The 24406-nt window shown below is 41.5% G+C and overlaps 2 long non-coding RNA genes across 2 annotated transcripts in view; both read left to right on the top strand.

The window, feature by feature from the left end:
* LOC134475148 (uncharacterized) overlaps window positions 1-6671 on the top strand; it is a 166057-nt gene extending 159386 nt beyond the window's left edge. Inside the window, exon 16 of the long non-coding RNA XR_010046110.1 lies at window positions 6507-6671. This is a non-coding gene — a long non-coding RNA (uncharacterized LOC134475148). The remainder of the gene's footprint in view (window positions 1-6506) is intronic.
* A 2380-nt stretch (window positions 6672-9051) lies between these two features.
* The window catches only part of LOC134475140 (uncharacterized), a 60618-nt gene continuing 45263 nt past the window's right edge, over window positions 9052-24406 (top strand). Inside the window, exon 1 of the long non-coding RNA XR_010046106.1 lies at window positions 9052-9106. This is a non-coding gene — a long non-coding RNA (uncharacterized LOC134475140). The remainder of the gene's footprint in view (window positions 9107-24406) is intronic.

A 24406-nucleotide genomic window follows, 5' to 3' on the forward strand; every position in this document is an offset into this window, starting at 1 on the left:
AGGCTCCCCTTTCTGCACCCAGTGGTCCCTTGTTTATTGTGTATCAGGAGAAACACAAGCTAGAAAAAGCCATAAATGTACTTCAGACGTGGAAATCCTGCCTGCTGTTACAAGTTTTTATGCATATTAATGGACATGGGATATGAGGCAGAGAACCTCTTCTCTGGAGACACAGAAAAATACAAACATGAATGAGGACAGCTTGTCCAGCACCCTTTCAGCAGGCCAAGGTAGACGGCACTGGCCTAACACATATTATGGTATGTATCCATACAAAAACCCTGTGAGGTTTGCTCCTTTCCTTTCCTAGTTTTCAGAGGAGCATAGAGAGGAGAGCTGCAGTTGCATTCCCGAAACAGTATGTGATGGTGTGTGTACTGTGCCTTGGCGGGTGCACTCACCTCCCGAAGAGCTTGTGCACAGAGTATGGAACGATGTCAAAGTCCCAGGAGGAGCAAAGAAAGTTGGTAAAGTATGAAATGGGTCTAATTAGGCTTGATGGTACCAAAAACCCAACCAACTTCTCCCATTGTTCTGACTGGAGAGTCTGCGCCCTGCAGGTCACTGCTTCCTTCAAAGTAGACTCAATGTTACCCTGGAGAAAACAAGGAGAAACATATAGCCAGGAGCAACAGCATGAGTCACCAGAAGATTGGGATCCAGAGTTCGGACAAGAAAGACTCAAACATTTATGTTTGTGAATGCAGCGGTGGTGGCGTGGGTGTGTGTTTCCATAGTGAAAACGATTCAAATATTTTCACTCAAAATTCAGAGTTAGGACCAGGGAATGCTAAACAAGTTGTGTCTTTAAGGTAGTCTCTGCTGTGGTTCAGCAGCCCCGGCCTTTATTGATAACTTACATGAAGAGCGTTGTCCAAAATATCCCTACTGTGGAGAGGAGAAAGTAAAAGGTTCTGTATGACAAGTGACTGTTGAGTGGCACACGTGTCAGGACTGAGAATCACCCATAGTGAGTAATGTGTAGACTTCCTCCTAAAATACTTGGAATGTGGGCTGCTGTTGATATAGACTGGAAGGTTCTGGAGTAACCAACTTCCCTCCACATTGATAAGGATGGTGCATGGGACAAAATTCTGGAAAAACTTTTTAACTGAAGCAGTACAGCTGGTTTGCCCTAGATTAGTTTAAGGGGAGCCCTGAGGATCAGTACTGCAACCTTATTTCCCTTCAAAGACACAGAGATTTTGAGATGCAGGGTGGCCTCTGAAGAAACCTTTCTGGGAAGCACTTTGACATGCAGTTTCTGGAACTGTTGTTAAAACTGCCACTTGTGTCATTGTATGTGACAGTGCTGGACACTAAACACCACCTACTAGGACACACAGAGTCACGTCCTGCTCACTGCACATGATTGAGAAGTGCCATCTGGTCCACTCATGGTAAAAAATTAGCTTCTGCCAGAATTTACCTTTCTTAATGGAATATTGTGCAGCCATGGGAGGCCACATCTGATATCTGCTATGGCTACAGGCATAGGTTTTTATTTTCTTTTTTTGGTACTGGGAATTGAGTGACATGTTCTTGATGTGACACTATTGAGAAATGTGCAGAGCAGCTTAGCAAAGTTTATATTTTTGTGAGTGTACATAACTCATTTGTTTGTGGAACCCTCCTGGTAAGAGTTTGGATGTGTAGAAGGCCCAGAAAGGTATTGGAGTTGATTGCACATGGGATACTTGGAGCAGTTAAGTAAACACTACATCAAACCAAGTTGTCCATATCTTGATTTAGAGGGAAATGATTCAGAACATACTTGCTCTGATTCTACAAATGCATGATATGAAACTTTATACCTATTTAAGTGAACAAGGGTTATAAGGAAGACCAGATTCCTTTGGCAATGGGACTACAGGTCATTTCTATGGTCAAGCCCTAAGCCATGACCCGGGGAAGTTATCTTTCTTTGATCTTAGTGCTGGTCAGCATGAGTTCTCACCTGTACAGACCCTTGTGTGCTCACTTGCACCCTAGACCAGCACTGGCCACTGTTGGAGTTTTCATGCTCCTGCTCTGGGTTGATGGAGACCGAGTTGCCACATGGTGTGCTGATGATCTGCACAGAGCTCTGCCAAGAGAGTACCTGACATTTGAGCCACAAGTTATCATTCACTCCTCCTGGCCATCCCCACACAGCCCCCTCATAGAAAAATCTCTCCACGTTAGGCGGCATAGGGCGGTATATGTATAATCTTGAGACAGAGAGGTGCGAGAGGACAGCTTGAATCAGTTGATTAACCTCCCATCAGATAAACTGATCCCCAATAATCCCGTAACTATAGACCTTCGATGCCTGTCATACTTCCAACCATGAAGTAGGAAATAGGAAGTGGACAGGTCAAAGTTGGGACACTTTAAATCTCCCCCTGTTTGGGTCAACCCCTGCACATCCCCCCAAATCCATTGGTGAATGACTGCCCTTAAGAGGCTGGCATTGGCATGGGGTTATCTCTCTTACTTGTCGGCTCCTCCTGAACATTAGCTTGAAACATCCACAGTGAGGTGGGAACCAAGATCTGAAAAGGCTCTGGTTCCTGTGCCTTTTGCGGCTAGAACTTTGGAAACCAGGAAAACAGCAAAAGCTCATCTTCTACTCTTGAATGTCTCCCTCCAAGTGATCAGGGCAGGAGATAGATTCAAAAGTGTGGAGGCTTGGTTACCAGAGTTCCAAGCCTTGTTGGGTTCTATCACCGAGGTCATGAGGTCATTTCTTCAAAATTCCATTACAGTTAGGATGAGGAAGGGGATGAATGTTAGGGTGAGGGAACAAGATGGCGTTTGGGTTGAGGTTTGTTGGGATGTAGTGGAGGTTTAACATGAGATTTGCACTGTGTTATGGCTGAGAATGAGAGATGAAGTGTTAGAAATTAGGTTCCAGGTTTTTGAAAAGTATTTCCTTCTTAGTACATCCTTGCAGTAGCTGTAGTTACACACAGTGGGGAGTAGGTGCACATTCACCGTAGAGTTGTTTTGTAATCCCCTTCCCTCTTCCTCTTCTAAATCCCTTTTGCTTGATTTCATTAATGTTATTAAACTCATCTCATGCATAAAACACACAGTGCTCACATTCACTTAGCAGATTAAATTCCTGCACATGGCATATCTTTATTCTCTTTATTTTCCGTTATGTGTAGATAGTACATTTTCTTTACACAGTCACCAGTGGATACACAGATGGCTTCCTTGATTTTGCTCTTAAGACCATGCTGCTATAAACCTTGGCTCTTTCTGTTACTCAGGATTTGGGTAGGGATTAGCATTGTAATTGAGTTTAGGGTTTGGGTTTAGGGAGATAAAGATCTAAGGGGGATGTGGGACATTTTCTTGTTATTGAGAATAAATAAGCAACAGTCCCAATTTATGAGGAGATGTTTATTTGAGCTAATGGTTTTTTAAGGGTTCAGTTTTGTTTGGGGGAATAAGTAAAGGAGGTGTATGGTGCAGAGTCAGCTTTGGGATTGGAATGAGGGCTAGCTTAGGCCCACGTTTAGGGCTACAGTAAGTGCTAAAGGTATTAAATATAGTGTTAGGGGCAGTGGTTAGTGGTTAGGATTAGATTTCAAAAACAGAGTTCGGGTTCAGATTAGGAATTAGGGCAGGTTTTAGTGATTAGTCTTGGGGATCAGTGTGAGTTTCCAGTTGGGAGTTAAGGTTAGGGTTACATTTATGATTAATACTGCAGGATACAGGTCCAGTTGGGATAATATCAGTGTCAGAGCTGGGGTCATATTTAGGGTTCAAGTTAGGGTTAAGGTAAAGTTTAGTGTTTAGGTTTTGACATTGGTTGAGTTTAATCTGTGTTTATAGAAGCAGAGTTAGGGATAGGATGAATGGTGGAGGACTATGGTTAGTTTTCATCTCTTTTGTTTTAGAGTGAGGGGTGGGATTAGGAATCAGAGTGGGTGATGTTGTCAGTGTTATTGTAGGGTATTGTCAGTGTTAGGGTAGGGGAGCATGAGTAATAGGTTTGGGGTTACTGCTCATTTATGCTTAGCTCATTGCTTAGTTTTAGTGTTATAGTCAGAGTCTTAGGGTTATAAAGTTAGGGTTAGTGTTATGTTAGAGTTAGGATTATTTTCTAATAGGATGAATCTTTGGGGAGGGTTAGTTCCTGATAATTGTTGGGTTATATATAGGGGTCGGTGTACTGGGAAGATGAGGTTTATGCAGAAAAAGAACAGATGTGAAAAACAACAACAACAACAAAATGAAACCATAAAAACAAAGAATTTTCCTGGATGTAAAGGATGTAGCATTCAGTTAAGGACATTATCCAACTGGATAGAAGAGCCATTCCAAGCCAAGTACTTTCTAAAAGAGATGAACTTCATATGTACATGAAAATTTAAAAACAGTAAATCAATGTGGAAACATTCCAAAAAGGAGTAAGAATCACAATGCAAATACCATAATTAGAAGTGCTGTAACGGCTGTATTGATATCAGTTGAAACAGAGTTAAAGAGAAAGACTGTGAGCATACGAAGTATTACATTTAGTAAAGAAGATCCACAGATATCAGTGGGTAAGATGTGCCACTTGATTCGAGGAAAAATGTGATATCATGTAGGAGAGCAACTCAATAAATGAAAAGCCTTTTTGGTAGCTAGATATTATTATGGAAAATGTCCTACATCTGTACTCCTGAGATAATATTGAAGCCTGCACAAATATTTTAGGAAAATATTCTTTTTGTCCTGTATGTTTTAAGAGTACTTTTGTACTGTATATAAAGGAAGCTCTAGAGGCAGAAATAGTTTACAGAATGAAAAGTACCATAATAATTTAAAGATGAAACGAGCAAAACTCTGAAAATTTAAACCTTTTTCAGAAATACACATTTGCAAAAAAAATGAGGTATGAGCAGCAGTGTGCAGAAAATGGTAGTGGTGAGCTTTTCTGTTGTGTCTTCTAGGACTTGGGCAGTAAGGAAGGTGCTATTGTTAAGTGACTCAGAGAAGCAGATATCAAGGAAAACAGTAAAACATGAGTAAGCACAAGGTTTCCCATAGCAGGAGGAGAGAGCCCCCCACCTGCTGGAGAATCCAACCCTTTCAGTTGGTTCAATTTTATGAGTGGAATGAGGTTTTGGGGAAGTTATTTTCCATTTAGATCAAACCTTGAAAACTGCTAAGATGTAGTCTTAAAAATCTGTGAGAATTTAAAGAATGTGATGGATGCCTGTGCTTTAGAGGACATAATGAAATGGGAACTAATTCACCCCCGTGACCATCTCAGTGATGGCATCAGGAATTTGAGCACATTATCATTGGTATCCAAACCATATAGCATGATATATTTGTTACACATTGCAGAACCTGCAATCAGGTAGCAGTGAGCCTGTGGAAAACCATCTGAGTTTACCTGATCATGGTTTTCCTTTAGATAAGGTGATGTTTGTTTAAGCCATTCAGATACAGTGATATTATCTATGATTGCAACTATGGGAGTGTCATGGTAGGAAAGTGAAATGTTCCATAAAACTAAAGGTTTTGTTGAGAGTCGATGGGGTTTTTGGAAAATGATCAGATAATCAAGGCAGCAAGAATAGGTGGATGTCATTATAGGCAGGTGATGGATAAAGGCAATAGCCTTATTGGGTCATGGGGGTGAACATGAGGCATATATGTGTTCCCCGAATTTTTCCTGTCTGACTCCTGGACTCTTCTTTGGTGCCTGGTTGCCATGCTGAGACACTTTCCTCTTCCTGGCCTTTTCTGCTCTTTCTGACTTCCTGCAGGTCTAAAGTGAGAAAAGGTAGGCCATGGACTGCAACCTGTGGATTGTGAACCAAAATAAGCTTTTTGTCTTTCAAATTGTTTATGTCAGGTTCTCACACAACTAGTGACATTTTAAAATCTAAGGAAATTTTATGCAATTTGTACTTGTGAAAAATAATAGCATTTTATTTTTTAACTTGAATTAGAAATATTATTACAGATATTTAATAGAGTGACACTCTATTTATATTTAGATTAATCTATCTTTTATTCATGTTAGCATTAAATTGTGTTTATACCTTTGAAAATGACTGTATGCATGTTTTTCAATGAATTCTAGTTTTATGCAGCTCACTCAGTTTTCTCATATAAGACATAACTATCACATGTAATTCTTGTTGATTTATGTTTTCATCAGTAAAATATTCTATAAATATGCAGAAATTTATGCAAATCTTTCTAACATACTACCCAATATCTTATTTTTTCATTTTGTTTTGACCTTTTTGTTAATTCATTTAGCAATAAAATATTCTCTCATTTGGATGAATGCATAAACCTGTTAGAAGTTTTTATAATAGGGTTAGTTCTTCTTTAGTTCATCCATGTGTATACAGATCTGGGTTTGGGTTACTACTGAGGGCAGTAAATCGGTGTCACTGGAAACATTTAAATCAGAGCTAAACAACCAGGCCATTGGGATTTTATATGTAGAAGTAAATGAGGATTTTGTTCAGGGTGATTCTCAAAGATCCTTCTCCTGCCCACAGTTCTGGTGAATGTGATGGCTGTGTGGCTTCTCCAGGTGTCCATGCACTGTAGAAGAAGAGCTGAGCTTCCTAGGAATGCTGCGTTCCGCTTCTCCAAAGACCCCACTGTTCTGCTGTCATTCATCATATGCTATCAGGTGTTGGTTGGAGCTGGTTGGGCATTTATCCAGGTATTGGTGAGTAAGAGTGGTTTTGAGTGCTCCTTCTACTTGTGTAAAACATATAAACATAAATGTAGATCATGTAAACAATTAATTATCATATATCAGGAGAGAGAAGAAAATGAATGACTCAGAGATCTCAAAGTGTAATACATTTTATGCACCAGTAGAAGATGTAAAACGTTCATTGCAGAGGGGCAGAAATATAAGAATAGGGAATGAAAAAGTAATTTTTAAAAGACCAAGGATAACTCAGCATTTATTATATTGTATAATTCATCTAGTTATTTAAATGCATTACATAAATTCATTCTCTCAGCAACTCTGAAAAGCCGCTATGCATCATTAACTCTTTCTTACATCTGAAAACAACACTGGATATGTAGTAAGTTCCATGAAGTCAACAGCCATTGAGTAGCAGACCTGGGTCTGACTTACAGGGTCCATTTCACTTTGTTGCCTTCTGCATATGTTTGATTTGGTAAAAGGAAATTCAAATTTCATGCAATTTTCTTTTTCCCATTCTGTCTGTTATGGCCAGGGAAATAGCCTTTTAGTTTCTCTGATCTTTGAAGGCTTGGAAGTGAACAATGTAGATATTTCTTAGGTAATTCTGTTGCATAACTGAGCAGCTATAGCTCAACTCAGTCCACAATTAAGAGTCATGGATCCACTAGGGAGGGAAAGAGAAAGCACTGTACAACTCAGGGGTTACACAGCAGGAGCATATGTGTGTGTCTTTTCATTGGTTGGATGAATATGTACTGAATTGCACGAGTGAGTGTAATCAGTGTAAACAAACAAAGTCAAACCCAGACAAAACAAAACGCAAGGAAACAGCATCTGCTCCCTAAACTTCCAGAGAGAAAAGGTGCATCTGCCTAAATTGGTTTATTGCTTGTTTTTTTCTTAGGGTTGCAGCCATTTGTCAAAGATATTCCCCTAAATCCAGGGATTTAAAAGTGGTGAAAGTCTTGTATCTTGGTTTGAATTTCCACATAGAATATAATCAATCACAGCAAAGAATGGGATCCCAGTAATACAAAACTTATCCCAGGAGTTTATTAAATACTTATATTAGCTACTGTTCAGTTCTTTCTCCTGCTGTGAATGTGCAGATCATTTCATACATTAGGGCAATCAGGAAACAGAATGAAGATAATTGCAGGGGGAAATTATTGGAAGAATTTATTTCTGATAAAGAAATTATATCCATAATACACAAAGAAATTTAAAAACTCAATAATAAGAAAAGAAATCATGAAATCAAAATCCATTCTTTTTTTTTTTTTTTTTGGTACTGTGATTAAACTCATGCCTGCATGCTTGCAAGGGCAGGCACTTATGCCATTGAGCTAAGTCCTAGGCCCGAAACCATGCAATCAAGAACAGGTTTGAGATATGTGGTGAAGGAGGTGTATGAGCACCAAGTAGATGCATTAAAGTTTCAGATGAACGTATACTCATAACTTCAAAGATATTCAATGCTTATCTCATGGCACTGATGCATTGCAGATTATCTCTAACCTCCTGGGAAAAACGATTTCATTTCCACAGTACATCACTCACTAAGGCCCTGCGATGAAATCCAAAGTCAGGGTTTGAGTAAGAGAAAAAAGAAAAAAACCTTAATATTTGCAGTTTTGTGTAGCTAATGTTCTTCCTGGCTGACATCTGAAGAAACGGCAGAATGTTGAGAAAGTGTGTAGGAACAATTGTGTGTAACAGAGTTATTTAACGGGGCCAGCAAAATATTTTTTTGGTGGAAATAAAAACATAAGAAAGCATTGCAGGTTTCTGTGGCTTGAGTTTTCAAGTCTATATGGAAGGAATAGGAGAGCCAGAGCATGTTTGACAGTGACAGAGAAATAGCATGCAGCTACTGACAAGCAAAAGAAAAACACACACACATGATTTTCAGTTTGCAGTTGCCAGCGATGGATGAAGTGAGTGTTAAATGTCCATGAATCAAGGGATAAATTGCTGGTAAAAGGAACAGGAGAATGATGCACAGCTCAGGATTCTCTTTGAATCCCTCAGTCTGAATACAGTAACTTCCCTGATACTCTTTATGGTGAAATCTCAGAGAACAAAATGGAAGATAGCCAAAACTTACAGTTTATCCTTTCATCAAATTGTGATGACCACCGTGATCGTCAAGGGTATGAACAATGTCCATGTGTATTTGTGTGTGTACGGTGTGTGTGTGTGTGTGTGTGTGTGTGTGTGTGCAGGGTGTGTGTACATGTGTGTATTCTAGCACATGTATTTTATGAAATTCCTTTCCTCTTCATAAAATAGAATGAACCAAATGTTGAACGTGGCAAACATTTATCTTCTAGTGTTAGACTCCTGCTTGTCCTTCCTTCAGGTTATCTTAACCGTCAGGAGAAGGAACACACAGGCACAACTAGGAGACCCATGTCTACCTCTGCAAATGTAAGTTCAGTATTTTTTCTGCTTTGTGTTTGCCAGAAGACAGTTGGTGCTTACTTCCTATGCATGACTTTCTTTCCTTGTGACTGGGACAAAGCAGTTGACAGCAGAGAAGTGGTAAAGTTTGCTATGTTTCACAGTGTCAGTCCCTGGTGAGCTGGTTGCAAGCTAGAAACAGGGTAATGGAGGGCATCGTGGAAGAAAGGCTGCTCTCCTCATGAAGACCAGGAAGCAGGGGGAGAAGGGAGGAGCCAGAGAGAGACATCCATTCCCCCAGGTTCATGGGCCCAGTGGTCAGGCTCCTAGCTATAAGTATCTCTGTGATTTCCTCACATTCTAAAAGCCCAGCCTATAAGTGTAAGAGATGTTAAGAGGGTATTCCAGATCTCAACCATTATTATTCAAAGATTAACTAAAGTACAGGTTACATAGATGAAGTGACCATATTTGTGTGAATTTACTAGACTGTGTTAATTTGATACATGCATGTGGATAGCTATTAACTCAGCTGTGATAGCATATATATCAAAATACACCTTTATCATTCCTTTGCAGTATATAACTTGTAATCTCTTTCACTGTTTGATAAATGATATGGAATATGTGAAAAATAGTACTCAATTCCAATATTTGAACATTTTATTATTCTAATTTTATTGATTGAATTTATTTTTATCTCTACTGCTAATTTTACTAGCTCCCTTTCTTAAATTCCGTGTGCTTCACAGTGCTAAAATACAATTCCATTTACTCTGAGGGTGTCACTTTACTTTTCACTTTTGTATTTTAGTTGGTTTTCTCTTATTCTTTCATATTGCATCAGTAAAGTGAGTTTTCCCCTTTAATAGGTGAATGCAACATGATTTTCTGAATTACTTTTAAAATATATATTAGGTAACATTATTATACATCTGAAATGTTAATTTCATATTCTACTCTGGCCTATTCCACTTCTCATCACTTCTCATTTTTATTCTCTGTGTCATTAATCTAGCGCATCCAGTATGTCCTATGATTCTGATACTATTACTTGTGATTCATCTTAAATTGAGAATTTCAGTTGAATTTTTTTCAGTTGTATTTCTAATAAGTCTATTTGTGCATTGACTTCTAGGAATTCTTAGTTTATTTTCCCTAATTCTCTTTTTCTACTGCAGCAGTGTATCATATGTTGCATAATGATTTCCTCTTGGAATCATTCAGTTCTCTATTGTATCTTATTTGACCTCATTAAATAATAAATTATTTGATTAATTCAGCTCCTTATTTGTATCATCTTTAATGTAATTGATTGTTTTCAGTATTCTAGTTTCAAATTCTTTGATATTTCAATTGTGATATCAGTAGAATTGGTTTTAGAGAACTGCAAATATTGGGAATCTGTTTTCTTGGCTCTCTGATGAATCTAGTGTGTGTGAGTTTATGTGTCTGTGAGAGACAGACAGAGAGAGAGAGAGAGAGACAGAGAGACAGAGAGACAGAGAGAGAGACAGAGAGACAGAGACAGAGACAGAGACAGAGAAAGAATGTGTGTGAGTGTAATATGTTGAAGTTTGAGGATCACTGGGGTTGGAGAGTGAAAGACCTATTGTGCATAAACCTTTTGAGGAAGTGCCTTATTCATTGTGATGTTTCTTAGGCTGTCAGGGTCCCAGCAGGAAACAATGCAGTCAACCCTTTGTTCTCCAATTTGGCACTAGATTGAGCTCTTAGCACTGTTTCTGAGGACAGAGTAACCACCAAGTATATCGGTATCTGAAAAATAATCCATAAATTCACGTGTAATTTAAAACTTCTTTGAAATATTCTCCAAGTGTTTCATTCCTCAGGAACTGACAGAGGAAGTAATAATTTGGGACCTACTAGGGGAGCAGTAGGCTTTAATGAGAATATTCTTGTATAACAGAAATGAGGGATGGAGTATGTGAGAGACTATGAAAAGAGAAGGAACAAACAAGGGAAGTGAATTTGAATGAAATGTGAGAAAAACATAATGAGATTATCCCAGTGAATGAGCAAGCAGGTGCATGTGTCTGACAGGCTGGCAGGCAGAGGAAAGGGGTCTGTAGGCAGACAAAGGCCTCTTCAGGCTTCCTGGCTAATCCTGACAGGAGCCAGGTAAAGCTTTATTGGAGGGAACATTAAGAGTAAGGCGGGGCTGAAATACAGAGCAGTAGTTAGAGTCAAACTTGGGCAGATGCAGAAACCAGGCAGCCTGCCACTGAGAGAGCTCACCTTACTCTGAAAGCCTTCTCTTGTCACCGTCAAATACATATGAGAATAAATAATGTAATCATGTTGTTCAACTACATGCACTCTTGTTAGTGTTTATCTAACAGCATCATCAGTCATTTGAATAAGAGTTATAGTTGATATAGTAAACACCATTCATGAATATGTGAGCATTTACCCTAGGTATAGGAAGTTATGAAAAGTACTCCGTATAATACTGGAAATACACTCGCATGCACACACACACACACACACACACACACACACACACACACACACACGTATCCACACAGAAAATGTGATACTTAGAATCCTGCAAGAGGATCAGCAATCCTACAAGTGGTACTTCAGATTAGGAAGTAATTGTGAACTTGAAAAAGAAACAACAAACCGCTAATGAGAAATAACATTAAGAAAAAGGAATGAACAGAAGTCTAGAGTAACTTCAGGACACTATGAAGTAATCTGAGAAAACTGAGCCATCAACAGTTAATACTGTTTTCGCAATAAGAAACTGAAGAAGCCATTGGCTATGCAGTTCAAAGCATCCTGGGAAGGACAACTCTAGAAGAGTCCTCAGTATGTGCACAGAAGGAATACTAAATGCAAAAATTTTAAATTCAGTGTGAAAACACTGCATAATAATAACTTTAAAGTACTAAAGAAAACTTATACTATTGCAATTATAACTTTCAGCCACATATAATAATAACATTTATGAGAAAATAAAGAATTGGGGAAGATTGATTTATATTATGCAAAGTTTCTCACGCAGGAGGTTGTTCAATAAGGGTTGACCTATATAGTCCATGTTTACTGTTTTCCATCACCTGAGTTCAATCTCCAACACCAAAAGAGAAGTTATTTCATATATCATTATGAATACATGAAATTATTTCATATATTAAAGTGACCTTAATATATCATGAATTTTAAAATAAAAGGTCATTACTGCATGAAAAAAGCAAATATATCAAGAATAAAGATATCACCAAATCTTCAAAAAACTTAAAATGGAAAGTAAAATATAGTTTCCTGTTAATGAGTTTGATGATGAAAAAGCAAAATTCTTTAAAGGTACATTAGAAAAAGAGAGATAATAAGAGTAATTGCCTACTTCATAAGTGCAGTAATTTTATGAGAATTATTCATAGGAATGAAATATTAGTAGTAGTTTTTCCTTTGTAAAGCAAATTCTCACCTACCCTTCCCACTGGAATGATGGACAACAGATTGCATGCACTCTCTTTTCATGTGAAAGATGCTAATAAGAGTATTTAAGAAGAAAAAGATAGGGCATCCTGGGCACTGAATTACTTGCCCAAAGCAGGCAAATTGAAAATAACCTGAGCAATAGGATAAGTATGAAGCAGCAGGAAAACCAGTGACAGCCATCAACGCTGTTTTATGTCAGACGAGTCTATTTCTGAAAATTATATTGTGCTAGGAAAGCTGTTTGCTGGTGTGATTAGCCTGCCTGTAATCAGGCACCATCTGATAAGTGTTCTCTCCACTGACCTCTGTTTTAGTAAATGTAACGGCAGTATTACTTTCTACTCATTAATTATTCGGATGCAAAAACGTGTTCATAATTTGTTGCACAGCATTGTAGTTTTTTAAAAAATCATATTGTATTTCATAGCACATTGACCTTACAGCAAGAGAGACAGCATGATATCTTCAATTATTTCAGAAATAATTTCCATTTTGTGATATGTGTAGTGATATAAGAAATGAGTGGGCAAAAGGAAATAGTTCAGATGTTCCTTCTAGCCAGTAGATTGTATTATGCTTACTTACTAACATGATATAAATGCTTTGTACCCTGTGTAATAAAGGACATAACATATACCTAATTTATTTAGAATTATAAAGTTTCCTGAATTTATATATTATTTGCAATGTCAGATTCTATTGATGTGTTTCATACCCAAAACCAACAGCAAACTTTCAAACTCATACACATACATAAAAATGAATGTAAGAGTGCTGGGGTGTAGCTCAGGGGCACAAGTGCCTGCCTGTCAAGTGTGAGCTCTTGAGTTTGATTTCCAGTACCAAAAAAAAAAATCATGTAAGGAAGAAATCACATGTAGTAAACATAACTGAAAAAAGACAACAGCATGTAAATGTATGAAACTGAAGACTTTTATGTTTTGAGAGATGAGCCCGAACATTTTAAATAATACATACATACATATTAAATTATTAATTAAATTGCAAAGAAAAACAACTAGAAATATGTACAAAGATAGCATTCATAAAATGTAGATACAAACAAATAATAAATGATAATTTTCTATAACATTCATGTAGAACAGTGTGTGATTTTGTCACTAACTCAGAAATATGAGCAATACAATAGAATGTAAAATATACAAATGAATTCATCAAAAGTTTTGAATTAGTAAAAGACTGATAAACGTCAGTCCAAATAGAGTTTTTGTATTTTACTTTGGATATGCAAAGTACAAATATAAAGTGTATTCAATATTAAGACATATTAGCTTCCTAAACTTAACAGTTTAATTTAATTTAATATTTAACTAATATTTAACTAATTTAATATTTAACTTTATTTAGAATGCAAAGTGGATAACTTCTTATCTTTTTTAAAACTTTGTAGGTTTTGTGTTTATACATTAACAAAACAGTGCTATTGCCCTACACGTTTGACATCAATCTTCTGCCATATTCTGTCATTCCAAAGTGTGGGTGAGGTGATCACTCAAAGCGAGAGACCTGCTCCTGTCCACACTCTGGCAGGAGCTCATATGCAGATCTCATGGAGTGCTGAGGCCACCTGCACATGCTGGTCTGGGCAGTCAGTTGCCTCTAAGATTTATGATTGTTTCTTGGCAGTGAGTGTGTTGCTGGCATGCTTGGATCGGGGTTCCCGAAGAAGGGACACCTTGTAGCTGCAGGACAGAGAGGCATTTTTTAGTCTCCCAAGAGCCCTGCCTTGAGTCTGCCCAGCAATGCCTGCCCAGCAGCCCAAGTCCTGTTATCACAGGCAGCAGTCACCAAGCAGCATGGTCTGTGGACAGCAGTGGCGCCATGGGCCTGGGCTGTCTGCAGCAGTCCAGGAAGGAGAACCCCCAACCCTGGGCTTTCCCACAATAGCTGGCTGGTCCTCACCTTTCATTGTCAGTCAGCCACTTTTTTGAGTTAAACCAGTTTTGAAAATTTTCCTTTGGCTTGAAGTTGTATTTTCTGGCTGCTACCTGGCAAAGTTGAATCTCCTGAAGGACTGTCATTTCCTGGGGCAAGAGGGGCAGGCAGCATACTGAGAGGGCTTGCACTGGCAATGAGGTGGGGGCCTTGCCCAGAGAAGGGAGAGTTAAGGACTGGTCTACAGGGCTTTCTGTTTAGTAGTCCCCTCTGCTTCTCTATCTCTTCCAAACCCAAGCTGTTGTGAGTTGGGTTGAAACAGCCCCATGTCCAGGTAGTTACACATGTGTCCAGTGTCTTAGGCACATACTCCATCAGGATGGTTTTCATCTTTTCTGTGCAAAAACCCCTCCTACTAAAACCAAGATGCAGAGGGCTGGGGCTAAAGAGTGTTCAGCCCATGGGGTCTCTGAATTCTGCCTCCCTCCCTCCAGGAACTTTAGGACACAGTGGCTTACTTTCTTTTTTTTCTCAAAGTTCATCAAATTATCCTGCAAAAAAGATAGCAGATATTCATGAGAAGGACTGGAACGTGAATAGCCCATCCCTACCTGTGGCCATTGTGCATTGTGCCTAGGCCCATGGGGGTCAAGAGTGCATAGAAATGGATGAGGACCCAGGTCAGGTTTGGGCTCTGGAGAGGACATACATGAGAGCTGAGGCTGAGGGACTTAAACCCAAAAACCTGTTGAGAGCAGACTGGAAAACTAGGGCCTAAGAAAGGAAAGAATACTAGCCATATGGACTTTGGGGAACCTATATCTCTACCCTCCCTTGCTCATCAGCTGAGGGAGAGACTGAGTTCAGCTCAGCCAAGGCCCTATGCAGCTTTGTGGCAGGGCAGCTTCAGGGTTTGGATAAGAGAGACTCAGGGTCATTTCAGAGGGTCCTTCACTCATGGGCATGATGGACTTGGTGCCAACAGCACACAGGGCCAGGTGTAAGGATCTGACAAGAGTAGGTTAGCTGGGGACTAAGGGTTAATGCCAGGAGCCTTTTGTTTCAAGTCCAGTGATCCTGTTCCCACACTTGATACCCCAAGGATCACTCACATCCACATACTCCTCCATCGCAGTGTCCAGCATCACCAAGTCAGTCAGGAATGTGCCAAGGAAGGGGACCAGGCCCTGTGCCATTGGGAGGTAGTGATGATGAGTCCCCACTTCCAGGTCCCACTCGAGGCCTATAAGGTCCCCTGACATTTGATGCACCTCTCTCCTGTCCCTCTCTGGGACACTCACCTACTTTCCTTCAATTCTCTCACTTCTGACTCTTTTCTTATGACATTAAATATCCCTAATAACCTCCATGGCAATTGTTTTTCTTCTTGGATACCAAAACTAGGGTGTTTGCAAAAGACATATTCTGAAGCCTTTTGTAGGTTTGACCTTGGGACAGGGCCTTACTAAAGCACTGAGTTGCCAGGCTGGGCTTGAAGATGTGATCCTTCTACCCCATCTTCCCAGAGTGCCATGAATAACGTCACAGCCCACCATGCATAGATTAAGTGGTAAAAATTGACTTGTATCCCATGGGCCCATATCTGCTCTAAGCAAAGACCCTCTGGGGCTTGGCTCAGGCTGGATGGTCTGGAGGGTCTCCTGCCCTGAGAGCCCTCACACCCACCCTAGCACAGCTCACTCACCTTCTTCTTCTTCCACTGCCTCATCTGGGCTCTCTGAGGGTTGGTCTCCAGGGTGGCCTTCTTGGAGAGCCCCACCTGCCAGGGTCAGGCAGGGTTAGTGACATTTTTCTCTCCTTACAGCCCTGTCCCTCCAAGCAATGCCCTACAGGCCAGTCTCCGGTCAGCTGGTAAAACATCTGTTACCCTCTCAGTCTACTTCTAGATTCAATCCCAGCTTCCATGACTGCTTGGAAAGTCACCCTTGGCATGTGGCCTGGAAATTCTAAACCTGCTCCCCCGTCTCAACATACACCTGCCTCATAGCCTCTCAAAGCACTCAGCTTGTATAATTATCATTGCTCTTAATGTCACCTTTCTGAGGAGGATCCAGGAGGAAGCACATGAACTTGCACTCATTGCCACAGTGTGCTCCCTGCACTAAGCTCTCAAGTTTCCTCTCTCCAAATGAGGAGTCAGGTTCAAGCAGGCCAGTGACTTTCCCAGGACACTATGAGGGCAGCCAGCTGTTCCTGCCAGCTCAAATAAAATCTCAGCTGCTTTTACCATATATTCCAGCAGCACCCCTAATCACCATCCTATCCTCTGAGCTCCTGGAGTGTGTCCAGGTACCCTGCCATGCCCATGCAGAGTGGAAGAGTCAGTGACCTATCATGTGTGAGAAACTCCTTCCTGGCCCAGGCCCCTCAACCTATGGACAAACAGCTAGATCAGAGGTGACATCCAACTTCATCTGGTCCTAGGAATCTGCCAAGGGAGATCTTCTGACACGGTCTCTGAACATCCATTTAGAATGTGGTCTCCTCAAGTGTCATCTATGAAGGACAGGGCAAGGAATTCCCTGGGAAGTAGAGTCTGAGCTCTGCTCACTAAGGATCCGCTATTGAATATGTGAGACCTCAAGTTATTTCTCAGTCATCAGGAGTCAGTGCTGCTGCCAGCTGGGCTCTGAAGTAGAAATCTGAAGACCCATCAGTTCAGGCACAGGGGCAGAGAGAGAAACGACAGCACACCCATGAATCAGTCCCAGCTGCACCCAGTGGGACATGAGCTAAGCTTCCCTTTGTCCACTCATTTCCTAGCATGGTAGCCAGCGACTTGCTGATTCTACCAGTCCACCAACCCTTCCTGCTCACTTAGCCTTTCTGAGAGCCCAGAAGCTTACCAAAACTAGAATTTCATGTGCCCAAAGCCTCCAGCCTCACCAAGGACAAATCGAGCTGCCTTCCTGTGATTCCCAAAGATACAACTGGAATTTCTCAAATTATCAATGAGGAAAAGACAAAGAAATGATAAAACAAATGAGAAATCCATATCTGCCCCCGAACCTCTTCCAAAATTGCTCCTTTCTCTCTTTGAAATGCTTTTAGCCCAGATCCCCTTCTCTACCTTAATAAGCAGATTCCTGTTCTCTGCAGTGTCTTTTGTGCACAGGTCTGTGAAAAGTTTTGATGTTTTCCTGTTTGAGAGAGAAACCATAAGGAGGAACTGCAGAATAACAGCAGGCATGTGAGTTCAAATTCTTTTCACTTGAGAACCAAAGGAAACCAACTACCTGGATGTGCATTTCTAACTAAGTTAATATAAAACCTATGCAAGCCCAAGGACTGGGATAGGAGCTCTCATTTGATCATCCTGTCCCTCACATTTTAGCTGACCATAGAGTTGTCTGTTTTGACAGTTATGGTTTCAGCTGGACAAAGAGTTCAACTGCTGCTTAGTGATCACTTGAAGAAAGACTTTTTATGAACAATTGTGCATTACATTAAGGAACTTGAATCCTGAGAAGGAAACCCTAGCATCAAAGCAGAGAGTGTTAGATATCCCACTTACAAGGTGACTCCTACCCTTAGTGCCCCAGATCTTTCCAGGGCCATGCAGAGGGCAGAAGGTAGATCTAGTCTACCGTATCTGTCACTTATCTACTGCGGTTTCCTTATGAAGATTGGCAGACCCACCTGGACACTTCTCCCCACGTCTCGCTCAAACGATGTATGGGTGCAGTCTGCAGAGCAGAGATGATGGCATGCAGTGAGGAGAAGTTCCTCAGTTTCAGACACTCCTAGGAAGGCAAACAACACAGTCATTTCATGTGGGCTTGGGGCAGCTGGAGATCAGCCTGTTGCAGTTTCAGCTGTGTCAGATGGTTTAACCCTTCTCAGTGAGACGATGCCCAGGGTTCCCCACAAGCAACTAACTGAGTGCCAGAATGAAAGTCACTAGGGCTCAAGTTACATAACTGTCATTGGTAACAATTTTAGTGAAAGTCAAAGAAGAAGCTGAGATAGGATGATCACACCCTTCATGCCACATGACATGTGAGTCTAGATCAGGCAGGACCCATGTCAGGCAGGACCAAAGGATTGTACATCTCAGAAAAATCTTTTAAACCTAAGATCTGTTGAATGAGGGGCAGATCCTAGATCTCCAGAGAAATTGTCAGTGCCCTGTCACAGCTTACCCTGGCCACCTTTATCCAGTGCTCCACGGTTTTGGCTCTGTCTATGGCCCGCATGCCAGGGACACCAAGGCAGGTGGTGATGACACAGTTGGCCACCTGGTTAAACTGGGCGATGGTGGCCCGAACGGTGGGTGCCAGGTGTTCATTTCCGTTTTTATTTCGCTGTGTCCAGATGGAGCCCAGGCAGTCACAGGGCACTACCTTCTTGAACAGCTCCTGTGGACAAATGTCACATGGGCCTAGTTAACCCCAGCTAGAATTGGCAGTTTCAGCTGGTGACAGGCAGGTGGCTGAGGTCTGAGTTAGACATCATGAGCTCGAGATAAGGACAGAGTTTTGTTCTCTCCCCACTTTTGGAGGCCAACTGAGGAAGACCCAGGACCCAGCAATGATGCAAAAATGAGTTCGAATTCCTCCTTGACCATCCTCAAATTTCCAGCAATAGAAGGTTGTCAGTCCTGTTAGTTCTGAGATTATTTTTTCTTTTCCTAAACTCGTCTGCCCTCTGCTCCTATGTTCACTTGAATGCAAATTTCCTGTGACAACTATGACTAGAGGATGTGTCTGGCTGTCTGATGTAGAAGGTAGTGTACTTCAAATGCCTGCCAAGTGGTAATTGTGGCCATGTGTTCTGGGAAGATGGCTATGTGATGCATACCCCTACGTACATCTGTGTGAACACCCTATTTTGTCATGAGGGCCTGATCTCTGTCCTGCTTCCATTTTTCCAGTCTTAGTTGGACTTCACAATCACTTTGTGAAGCTGCTGTCCTCAGGGCCTCATCTCCATTGCCTTCATCCACATGAGGACAGGAGTAGCTTAGGGGCTAAGGATCAGTAAGGCGTCACAGAACATAGGACATGGAACTGTGGTCTCTCATCGATCCATGTAATCTGGTCAAGGAAAGGTTTGACTGAGATGAGCATGCAGGAGAAGAGGCTGCCCCTACCCTGCCCACTGAGCTCAGCTGCTCACCGCATCCATCCGCGTCAGTTGTTGAGCTACTTTCTTAGGAGAGAGGGCTAAGAGCACCTCCTGCATGGACCCATCCTCCATTTCAGAAGACAGGCAGGAGGGCTCTACAGCTGGCTTCTGTTGCTCTGCTCTCTCCAGCAGAGGCTTTGACTCTACTGCTGGCTCTGTCTGCAAAGCAGGTTCATGTCGCGGGTGACATGGAGCAGGAGCTAGAAGGGGGAAAGCTTAGCAAGTTAGTCACCTATCAAATGCATAAAAGACACAGCTACTCTTTTGGGAATTCCAATGCCCAGTTGAAACCCATGAAAGTCTTCCAGACTGTGTTGTTTGTGCCTCACCATCTGTTAAAGCAGGCTCCAGGTGTGCTCCACGTGACTTTGCCTGCATGCAGACCTCTGAAACTGTGAGTTTCGGAATGTACGGTGGATGGTACCATTCGGGCCAGTTTTCAAACATGGAAGAAATTGTGCTGGGGAGAAATGAATGAGCAGGAGTCAGAGGCTCAGAGTTGCCTGTTACCCTGTCTCTCCAAGACAAGCTTGTGTTTTGCCTGGTCCTGTCTCTCTGCCTTGAGGAAAGCCCAACCCACCCCCCAGCCCCCTGTGAATGTCCTAGCATTGCTGAGTCTGCCTACAAAGGCAAATTCTAATCCTATGAGTCTCTACTTCATTACAATCATTCTTTCCGAAAGAAACAGTTGCAAAATTCCATGGATTTGATCTCCCAGGTTTGGGCTTCAAGCAAATTTGACAGCAGTCTGTGCATCCCAACTCCAGCCTGGCCCCTGGTTGCTCTGAGTAGGGATGGACATGTTGACATGGCGATCCAGCAGAAATGAAAGCTGCTTTACTCAAGATGAGCCTCCTAGGTACTGGCATTGAAGCTCATTCTCCACTCTCCTATTAAAGGACTCTAACAATTCCACCTACAGCACTATCTGACTCTTACTTCTGACAAGAAAAACCCAAAACCATGTCTCTACCATAGAATCAAAAAATATACCAGGGACTAGGGATTTAGCTCAGCCGCATAAGCGCCTGCCTTGCAAGTAGGCAGTCGTGAGTTCGATCTCAGGTACCGATAAAAAGGAAAAAGACCAATATATATATATATATATATATATATATATATATATATATATATATATACCAGCACCAGGATTCTGTCACTGTCTCTATTACCAAAGTCCTCATATCCATCACTCATTTCTCACCACTCCCTCTGTTCTGAAATTCTTCCCAGTCCTGAGCTGTGTGTTGCAGCCTCTATATTATTGTGTGCAAACAGTAAAATTTGAGCTCAGCAATGGTTTTCTTTGATCCCAGCATTATGCTCTGTGTGCAGAAATGTCACTGGGTAATGTAACTGTTATATAGATGCAGGTTGAGTGAACGAAATCGCTATGTAACTTCTTTTGTATCAGTCATGCTTGGAGGCTCCCCTTTCTGCACCCAGTGGTCCCTTGTTTATTGTGTATCAGGAGAAACACAAGCTATTAAAAGCCATAAATGTACTTCAGACGTGGAAATCCTGCCTGCTGTTACAAGTTTTTATGCATATTAATGGACATGGGATATGAGGCAGAGAACCTCTTCTCTGGAGACACAGAAAAATACAAACATGAATGAGGACAGCTTGTCCAGCACCCTTTCAGCAGGCCAAGGTAGACGGCACTGGCCTAACACATATTATGGTATGTATCCATACAAAAACCCTGTGAGGTTTGCTCCTTTCCTTTCCTAGTTTTCAGAGGAGCATAGAGAGGAGAGCTGCAGTTGCATTCCCGAAACAGTATGTGATGGTGTGTGTACTGTGCCTTGGCGGGTGCACTCACCTCCCGAAGAGCTTGTGCACAGAGTATGGAACGATGTCAAAGTCCCAGGAGGAGCAAAGAAAGTTGGTAAAGTATGAAATGGGTCTAATTAGGCTTGATGGTACCAAAAACCCAACCAACTTCTCCCATTGTTCTGACTGGAGAGTCTGCGCCCTGCAGGTCACTGCTTCCTTCAAAGTAGACTCAATGTTACCCTGGAGAAAACAAGGAGAAACATATAGCCAGGAGCAACAGCATGAGTCACCAGAAGATTGGGATCCAGAGTTCGGACAAGAAAGACTCAAACATTTATGTTTGTGAATGCAGCGGTGGTGGCGTGGGTGTGTGTTTCCATAGTGAAAACGATTCAAATATTTTCACTCAAAATTCAGAGTTAGGACCAGGGAATGCTAAACAAGTTGTGTCTTTAAGGTAGTCTCTGCTGTGGTTCAGCAGCCCCGGCCTTTATTGATAACTTACATGAAGAGCGTTGTCCAAAATATCCCTACTGTGGAGAGGAGAAAGTAAAAGGTTCTGTATGACAAGTGACTGTTGAGTGGCACACGTGTCAGGACTGAGAATCACCCATAGTGAGTAATGTGTAGACTTCCTCCTAAAATACTTGGAATGTGGGCTGCTGTTGATATAGACTGGAAGGTTCTGGAGTAACCAACTTCCCTCCACATTGATAAGGATGGTGCATGGGACAAAATTCTGGAAAAACTTTTTAACTGAAGCAGTACAGCTGGTTTGCCCTAGATTAGTTTAAGGGGAGCCCTGAGGATCAGTACTGCAACCTTATTTCCCTTCAAAGACACAGAGATTTTGAGATGCAGGGTGGCCTCTGAAGAAACCTTTCTGGGAAGCACTTTGACATGCAGTTTCTGGAACTGTTGTTAAAACTGCCACTTGTGTCATTGTATGTGACAGTGCTGGACACTAAACACCACCTACTAGGACACACAGAGTCACGTCCTGCTCACTGCACATGATTGAGAAGTGCCATCTGGTCCACTCATGGTAAAAAATTAGCTTCTGCCAGAATTTACCTTTCTTAATGGAATATTGTGCAGCCATGGGAGGCCACATCTGATATCTGCTATGGCTACAGGCATAGGTTTTTATTTTCTTTTTTTGGTACTGGGAATTGAGTGACATGTTCTTGATGTGACACTATTGAGAAATGTGCAGAGCAGCTTAGCAAAGTTTATATTTTTGTGAGTGTACATAACTCATTTGTTTGTGGAACCCTCCTGGTAAGAGTTTGGATGTGTAGAAGGCCCAGAAAGGTATTGGAGTTGATTGCACATGGGATACTTGGAGCAGTTAAGTAAACACTACATCAAACCAAGTTGTCCATATCTTGATTTAGAGGGAAATGATTCAGAACATACTTGCTCTGATTCTACAAATGCATGATATGAAACTTTATACCTATTTAAGTGAACAAGGGTTATAAGGAAGACCAGATTCCTTTGGCAATGGGACTACAGGTCATTTCTATGGTCAAGCCCTAAGCCATGACCCGGGGAAGTTACCTTTCTTTGATCTTAGTGCTGGTCAGCATGAGTTCTCACCTGTACAGACCCTTGTGTGCTCACTTGCACCCTAGACCAGCACTGGCCACTGTTGGAGTTTTCATGCTCCTGCTCTGGGTTGATGGAGACCGAGTTGCCACATGGTGTGCTGATGATCTGCACAGAGCTCTGCCAAGAGAGTACCTGACATTTGAGCCACAAGTTATCATTCACTCCTCCTGGCCATCCCCACACAGCGCCCTCATAGAAAAATCTCTCCACGTTAGGCGGCATAGGGTGGTATATGTATAATCTTGAGACAGAGAGGTGCGAGAGGACAGCTTGAATCAGTTGATTAACCTCCCATCAGATAAACTGATCCCCAATAATCCCGTAACTATAGACCTTCGATGCCTGTCATACTTCCAACCATGAAGTAGGAAATAGGAAGTGGACAGGTCAAAGTTGGGACACTTTAAATCTCCCCCTGTTTGGGTCAACCCCTGCACATCCCCCCAAATCCATTGGTGAATGACTGCCCTTAAGAGGCTGGCATTGGCATGGGGTTATCTCTCTTACTTGTCGGCTCCTCCTGAACATTAGCTTGAAACATCCACAGTGAGGTGGGAACCAAGATCTGAAAAGGCTCTGGTTCCTGTGCCTTTTGCGGCTAGAACTTTGGAAACCAGGAAAACAGCAAAAGCTCATCTTCTACTCTTGAATGTCTCCCTCCAAGTGATCAGGGCAGGAGATAGATTCAAAAGTGTGGAGGCTTGGTTACCAGAGTTCCAAGCCTTGTTGGGTTCTATCACCGAGGTCATGAGGTCATTTCTTCAAAATTCCATTACAGTTAGGATGAGGAAGGGGATGAATGTTAGGGTGAGGGAACAAGATGGCGTTTGGGTTGAGGTTTGTTGGGATGTAGTGGAGGTTTAACATGAGATTTGCACTGTGTTATGGCTGAGAATGAGAGATGAAGTGTTAGAAATTAGGTTCCAGGTTTTTGAAAAGTATTTCCTTCTTAGTACATCCTTGCAGTAGCTGTAGTTACACACAGTGGGGAGTAGGTGCACATTCACCGTAGAGTTGTTTTGTAATCCCCTTCCCTCTTCCTCTTCTAAATCCCTTTTGCTTGATTTCATTAATGTTATTAAACTCATCTCATGCATAAAACACACAGTGCTCACATTCACTTAGCAGATTAAATTCCTGCACATGGCATATCTTTATTCTCTTTATTTTCCGTTATGTGTAGATAGTACATTTTCTTTACACAGTCACCAGTGGATACACAGATGGCTTCCTTGATTTTGCTCTTAAGACCATGCTGCTATAAACCTTGGCTCTTTCTGTTACTCAGGATTTGGGTAGGGATTAGCATTGTAATTGAGTTTAGGGTTTGGGTTTAGGGAGATAAAGATCTAAGGGGGATGTGGGACATTTTCTTGTTATTGAGAATAAATAAGCAACAGTCCCAATTTATGAGGAGAT

Source organism: Cavia porcellus, unplaced genomic scaffold, assembly GCF_034190915.1.
Source record: "Cavia porcellus strain 051 isolate PalLab524CR breed Dunkin Hartley unplaced genomic scaffold, mCavPor4.1 scaffold_136, whole genome shotgun sequence".
NCBI classification, from domain to species: domain Eukaryota; kingdom Metazoa; phylum Chordata; class Mammalia; order Rodentia; family Caviidae; genus Cavia; species Cavia porcellus.